This window comes from Lynx canadensis, chromosome C1 (assembly GCF_007474595.2).
Source record: "Lynx canadensis isolate LIC74 chromosome C1, mLynCan4.pri.v2, whole genome shotgun sequence".
NCBI lineage: Eukaryota > Metazoa > Chordata > Mammalia > Carnivora > Felidae > Lynx > Lynx canadensis.
In genome coordinates this window covers 211,339,838-211,347,528 of record NC_044310.1, presented here as the reverse complement: position 1 = coordinate 211,347,528, position 7,691 = coordinate 211,339,838, and positions in this window count along the sequence as shown.

Genomic DNA, 7,691 nt, shown 5'->3' with positions numbered 1-7,691 from the left:
AGCAGTATTGTAATATCCAGCTGTAATGTGAATTTATTTCTCCTTTATGTTAGTTTTGCTTCATTTATATTAGGTGTCTACACTGTTAGGATCATTATGTCTGTTTGACAAGTCGATTCTGTCATTATGGAAACGTTCTTCTATTTTTTCCATTCTATAGCCTACTTTGTTCACTATTGATATCATCACTTTAACTTTCTTTTTATTAGTGTTTTCATTATATATATATATATGTATATATATATATATTCATACTTTATTTTTACTTATCTATGTAGTTGTAGTGTAAGTGAATTTCTAGACAGTATATATTCAGATCTTGCTATTTGGGTCTTGTGTTTTTATCTGTTGTGACAATCTATCACTTAATTGGAGTGTTTCAATCATTCATATTCAGTGTAATTATCAATAAGTTTGTGTTTATATTTACCAGCTTGCTGCTTATTTTATACTTGTCTAATTTATCTCCCTCACTTGGGTTTTGTTTTTGTTTTTGTTTGCCCTTTGACTTTTTTTGTTGTTTTATTTTTTTTTTTTGTATTTCATTTAGTGTCCTCTATTGGCTTATAATTTTTGTTGTACTTCAAGTTCACCATATAGCTTTTTAAAAATCGTAGTCTACCTTCAAATATGTTCTATCACTTCATTTTATGAAAGAGACTTGGAACAGTGTGTTTCTGCTTTTCTCTCTCCCATGTTTTATGCTGTTGCCATCTTAAATTTTCCTTCTATGTATGTTTAAACTTATATATTTATTTCTGTTTAAACAGTGAATTTTTCATGTTTATTTTTTTATTTTGAGAGAGAGAAAGAGAGAGACAGAGTACGAGTGGGGGAGGGCGAGGGAGAGAAATAGGAATCCGAAGCGGGTTCCAGGCTCTGAGCTGTTGGTGCAGAGCCTGACGCAGGGCTTGAACTTGCGAACTATGAGATCATGACCTGAGCTGAAGTTGACACTCAACGGACTGACCATCCAGGCGCCCCAACAGTGATTTATTTCTTAAAGACTTTTAAAAATGAGAAAAATCTATTTGTATTTATCCATATAGTTCCCATTTCTGGCACTCTTCATTCTTTAGTGTAGTTCTGAATTTCTATCTGGTTTCAAAGGCGGTGGTTTAACAGTGGGTTTGGGGAAGGATTGGTGGGAAATTAGGTGAAGGATGTTGGCAGTAACCCGCTCCTAGAAGACCTTTAGTGCTATCTTGCAGACTTTACCTGAAAGCAATGCGGGTTACATGACCAAATTTGGCTTGTAGAAAGATCACTTTTACATCACTGGAAAAATTATTGGAGGAGCTGGAGAACACTCAGCTCTCTATTGCAATAAACAGAAAGGATGATCCAGGCCTGGAGTGATGTCACCCCATAGAGATGCAAGAGAAAGACCTGATTCAAGAGAATTTCAGGACCAGGCGGTTGACCTGATGTTTGGAGGAGAGAGAACTTGGAGAAGCACGGATGACTTCTGGATTTAATACCTGGGTGACCAAACATGATCGTGACACCAGCTGAGACAGAGAGCACAGAAGAGCTAGTCTGAGGGAGAGTGATGAGTTCAGCAGTGAATGCATTGCATTTGAGCTGTTTGTGGGTTACCTGACTGGAGGTAGATGAATGTGCAACTCTGAGGAAAGGTCAGGGTAGGCCTTTAAGATACAAAATCACATCCATGAGTACTTGTCAGATCAGACTATTTGCCAAGGCAGAGTTTGTCAAGGTGTGTGGTAATGAGTCACGTGCATTGGATTCATCTGTAGTTCAGAATAAAGGTGGCAGGTTCCCGGTGCCAGCGGGAACGAGAGCCTACATTAACAAGCCCCGCAGTTGATACTTAAGTTAAAAAACAAACACCCCTGATTTGAAAAGTAAGAAGAAATTGAATATGCAAGTCTCCTCTCTTATGTGTTTTCTCTCACGTACACAGGTGTGTGAAATCTTGAGAACTGAAGTTGGAAGATACCTGGCGTTGGATGTCAAGTGGAGGGTGAGGGATATGAAGTTAGTAAACAGATCTGCAAAAGGAAATGAGAGAAAGAGTTGCAGTGCAAATGGAGTTTTATCTTCAAGTTGAAGGAAAAGACACTTTGGAGTCCGCGGGTAATTATATATGACATGATAACAGGAGGCTACCAAACTGCTCATGATGGCACATATCAGGATGATTTATGTAAGAAAGCAGTGACGGAACCATCCTTCTTACAAGACATGCCCATGTGGCATAAGAACACAAGGACTGCCCATGTGGGGTAAGCCCACTGTCATGTCCCTCACAGCGGGACAGAGGATGAATCCTTGGGCTCCGTGAGGTTCTTCTTGAGATCAACCCACGAGGTTAGAGTTTCACCTTCTTAATTCCAGTTGTCTCCAATATAGATTGTGACTCTGTGTAAAGATTTATATAAGTACTTACATAAGGTGCTTGCATAACTACTCAAAGATAGGCAGAGAAAAAATGCTACACTGGTTGATAGCATGCTCTTGCATGGATGTGTTGATATTATTCATGAAATGTAAAGAAAGAAGCTGAGGCCTTCACATTGTTTAATATCAGTTATTAGTTTCTCCTTGGAATTATTATTCTCCCTGGAAAATATTAATTTCTCCTTGGAGGTTTCGGAAAAATGGAGATCATGTTTAGCACATGAAATACTAATTCAAAGGCAGTTAAATAAGAGGTTGGGGATGGTTAGCTTTCAGATATTGAAAATAATTACTATAATTACTAACATTATTGGACATGGTCAATGCCCTGTTTAAGACGTTTTACGTATGCTATTTCCTTTAATCTCCCCCAAGCTCTTCCATGATCCCATTTTACGAATGACAAAGCCAAGGCACAGAATTCTCCCCAGGTTGCAAGCTGGTGAGAAAGAGTCAGAGCTAGGATTCAAGTCCAGGGATGGGCTGTAGGAGCCTGCACACCATAGACAAGGAGACAATAAAGAATAGACACAGGTAGGGTCACTGAGAAAAGAATAAAGCTAAAGAAGTGAAAAGGTGCTTTAAATAAAATATTCTGGCTTACTGGAAAATCGTGTAAGAAGCCAAGGTTAAAAAGTACACAGAACAACATGTATCTTATATTTAAAATGAAAGGGCTTCCATGTAACTGATCTTTAAGACTCCTTGCTAGAATTTCACCATCTGATGATACAATAAGAAAACTGTGAACCCAGGTATGTTCTGAAAGCTCTCTGGCATCCACGATCCCCTACAATCACTCACTGAGGTTTCTACCTGTGGATATACATGAACAGGTCAAGAAATAGGTATGAAATACGGTTAAAACAATTGAGAAGAAAAGATGGATGTTAAGATCACCTCAAAATACAAATGAGAAATGAGGCCTGCAAAGTTCCTCATTAAAGGGGACCCAGAAAAGCTGGGGGAAGTCTCGGGGGTCCCTTCAACTCTTTCTGACGTCAGAAGAAATGAAGGGTTTACCGGGAATCAGCACCTGGCTGGTGGAGAGCTACTGAAGACTGCTTGCTTCTGGACCAGATGGGCTTACTGCCGGGTGTGATGAAAGCTCCTGGGAGGGCTAAACTGGCCTTTGTTTATGGATTTTAATGAAATTGGGGAAAGGGAAAAACAGCAAAGTCTGTAGTAAAAAAAAGTATCGCCCACTTTAGGAACAAACCTATAGCCTCCCTCACTGCAGTGGATTTGACTATAAAAATATTTGCAAGTATTTATTACCCTCAAAGCAGGAAGAAGAACTGAAAGAATGAAGCACAGGGCCCATTGAGGCAATAAATGGGGATAGGCAGGCTGCCTGGAGACCTTCTTCAGGGTCTAGAGGAGGCATCACAGAGGCCTGGGGTTGCCCCGTGGGCTCATCAGCCGGACGAAGAGAAGGTCTTCCCGGCAGCAGGCAACTTGGGGGCCACGATGAAGGTGAGTGAGCGCACGTCTGTGTGAGTCTGGCTTTACCCTTGCGGGGGGTTAAAGGAAACTGGAGTCATATTGGTGAAAAGCCAGCCTCCAGTCCAGTCGAGTAAATCGCCAGCAGGAGGCAATAGGTATATTGAACAGCAGTGCGGGTGGTCACACACAATGCTAACCCAAGTGAGATACAGCATAACGCTCAACAGTGCTGGAGAGAAGCACTTCATACAATTCAACATAGAGTGATTTGGGGAGGAGGGTGGTAAAAAATGTTGGAAGACGTCAAGGTGTGAGAAGGACCCTTTCAGGCCAATGCAAAATTCAAATGATAAAGGAATGAAAGAAAAAATGAAGAGAAATGGAGATGTTCCGCAAAATTGGCCAAGTGTAATTCTAGAACAGAGGGTACTGTGGCCAGGCAATTTAATAGAGCTGTACATGCTGATGCCAACGGGTTATGTGCATCTTTGTTGGAGATTTTTAAAAATTTGTTTTTATAACAGTATGGATAATCTGATTCAGAGGCAGCTGATATCCACATTTCCTAAGGATTAAGAGTAATGCCTTTCAAAATACATTTAATAAGGAGCTTGGGGAATGATAAGCAGGGGACATTTCATCTGTTACGGAGGGGACAACGTTTGGCAATTTTGCACAGGTCACTCTCAACCCCTGATGCGGTGTCACAAACCAGTTACGTAGGTAGTTCACAAATGGCCCTGCAGATAAATAAATATTTGAATGAGAAAGAGCTCGGCTATTAGTGCAGGAGGACACAAGAAATCAGAAAAAGTGTTGGTTGTGTTTTAAAAATCCGCAGGAGAAAGTAAGGTGGAAGATTTTAAGTCGGTTTGTATAGTTTTTCAAATGAAAATAGGGAAGCACGAGTAAACAGAATTATAAGCACATAATTTGGTGAAGTCTATTCAAGCTAATTTTTATGATTTTAAATTGTATTGTAAGTTTGATTTGGAAGATATTTCTAAAAACACCCTCTCTGAAATAATTCTATCCCTGCACAAACTGGAGATTTCAACCGGATGTGCAGCATCAGAAGCATCCCCCCAGCTCCCCAGCTCCTGCCCCGGCTCTACCCAGCTCCAGCTACAAAAACCTACTATCAGCAGGCTCCTGGCTGCCCAGCCTGAACCACTGAGAATCTGGTTTGTACGGCGTTAGTGTCTTCTTTATTAAACGATGAGGTAGTAGGTAGAGGTTAGAGACAATGTCTGTAAATCAGAAGTAGCTCCTCTCTTGTGTTATGATGCCCACACTATAGCTCTGGGTTCCCAGCTCCCTACTTGCCATGCCCCGCCCCCACTATGGAAGACAGTCTGCGATGAGGTCCCTTCTCCATGCCTCTGTGGTTTGGGGTTCCATTCTACTTCAACCCTGAACACACCCCTATACTGCTCATCCTCCAGATCATTCCCGTGAGTCCCTTTTCTCATAAGTAGACTTAGCTTCCAGGGCTCTTACCCTGACTTGTGTGGATCTCCAACCTTTGCTAGGGGGGCATTTTGAAAATCCTATCGCTGCCCGCTCTTAACACCCCCGTGGACGCCAACCCGGCTTCAAGTGGATTTCTCATGGACTGCTGGCCTTTCTCTGCGGGCGGCTACTCTTACCTCCCTCAGTCAGTCTCTCTGGAGTTCCCGGCAAGTCTTATATCAGTGTTTGTGGGCAGCTGTGGACCATCTTCTACCAGAAAAACAAGACATAGTTTGATTCTTCAGGAAGTGATCATTTTCACCGACAGAAAAACCTTTTCCAGCAAGGATCTAGAGCTATGGCTATGTGAAATCTGTATCCGTCAGGGTTTCCAGAGAAACAGAACCAATAGGAGACTGTGTGTGGTTGTGGTGTGTGTGTGTGGGCCGGCATGCCCAAAATCCCTAGGGAGGGCCAGGGAGCTGTAACGGAAACTCAGTTATATGCCTACATTTAATAGGGTGGTTTACAGAAAATAAGTACAAAGTCAACTATTTAAAATCAGATATCAAAACAATTTTCAGGAAAACAAATGCAGTTTTCTTTGTTAAAAAAAGAGAACATTCTAAAAAATGTATCTTCTCATACCTTGCCGTCTGGCTCAAACGTGAGATGAAGGATAGTACTGACAGGAGAAAACCTACCAAACTGAATGAGGGGGATGTATTAAAATATTTATCTAAAATTTGTTTGGTTGGAGGGTTTATAGAGCTAAACTGACATGTTTATATAAGCTTGAGAACATTCTGTGGATTGAGTTAGAAGAGACAGCGTGTACTAAATATATAGATTTAAAAGAATACATGTGGGTCAGTGAGGTACGTGGAGACACAGGGTAGATAAAGAGAGAGACTGTCGAGACTCTATGTTCTTGAGATCAGAGCATATAAGCGAGCCAGGAACTTAGTTTGACTCAGAACAAGTGGTCAGAGATCTCAGTTAAGAAACAGGCAATGTCAGAGTCATTCCTTCTTGCCAGGAAATAGCATTCTTTCCTCAGGCTGATTTATAATGAGTAGAGCCACCTGCAAATACGCTACAAAATAGGAACAAAGGCGCAATCTTGAAAGTTTCCATGTTGGAGACAGGGCTTGGGGTGAATTTGGAAGGGATCTGAGAAGAAAGAGACTATGGTGAAGGGTTTGGGTTGGGAATAAAGAGATACTCATTTGTATCGAAGAGCATCTTGGGCGTGGTACGTGACTGCCATTATCTTGTCACTTGTCAGCACAACGAAGCCCAGTGGATTCCTGGCTTGTCTGGTATTCTCTCTGGATGGAAGAGGACCCAAGAGGATTAACAAGATCATGGGTATTAGACCAGTGTTGTAACGTTATTTTAGGGACAAAGAGATCTCTAAAGAGGGGTTTGTGCCATTCAGAATAGTTGAGGAGCATAGATTGGACTGACTACACAGGAAGTCCTGGAATGAAATCATACTGAAGAGAACTTGTCTGAGAAGTCGCTGGAGTAATCAGGACATGGTTAAGAGACTAAAGCTCACAATAAGCTGGGTCTGAGTAATGATAAAGATAGAGGCTGTATACATTATGTTCCGAGCCCAGTTCCTTGGGACGGATGATAGATTCCGACCGATAACAAAGGGAGAGAAGCTTTTGTGTCTATCTCCTCCAACAAGAAGAAAGGTGGTAAAATGATTTGCTTTATAGTCTCACCATAAGATGGGAAGAAAAAAGGGAAGGCGGGTGGGGAAGTATTAATGAACATTTAGCAATTTCAGATACTTTGTTTTATAAGGACCAAAGTGAACAAACCTGTGCGTGAGCTGAGTCACCATCAGGAATCTGGGAACCATCTGACCCTGGAGAATGGAAGTGGGGCCAGGGGATTAGCGATGAACAAATGCTCTTCCAGTTTTGAAAAAAGGAATTCTGCAAACAACACATTGGCAAATCTGATTTTATTCCAGGGAAGGCTTCTAAAATAGAATATTAAACAGATGGCTTGTGAACACAGAGGAGAGGAAGCAGTGACTCACTAGGGAAAGTCATGCCAGACTCATAATCATCCTCTTTTTTATCACACTCCTAGATTGGTGGGACAGGAAAACTTGGGGGACACCTTTAGAAAATCCTTCCTTGATTTCAAAAGAGCATTTGCCATAGACTCTCATTATAGCTTGGTAAACACAATAATGAGCTATTAGCTGGAAGTTGGGACAGTGAAGGTGAAATTGTGGCTGTTTGAACAATACCCCCAAAAGAGTGTTGATTAATAGGTTGATGTAAACTGGATGAAATGTTGAAGCGAGAGGTCACATGGCTCGGTTCTTGGCTGACTTCAACATT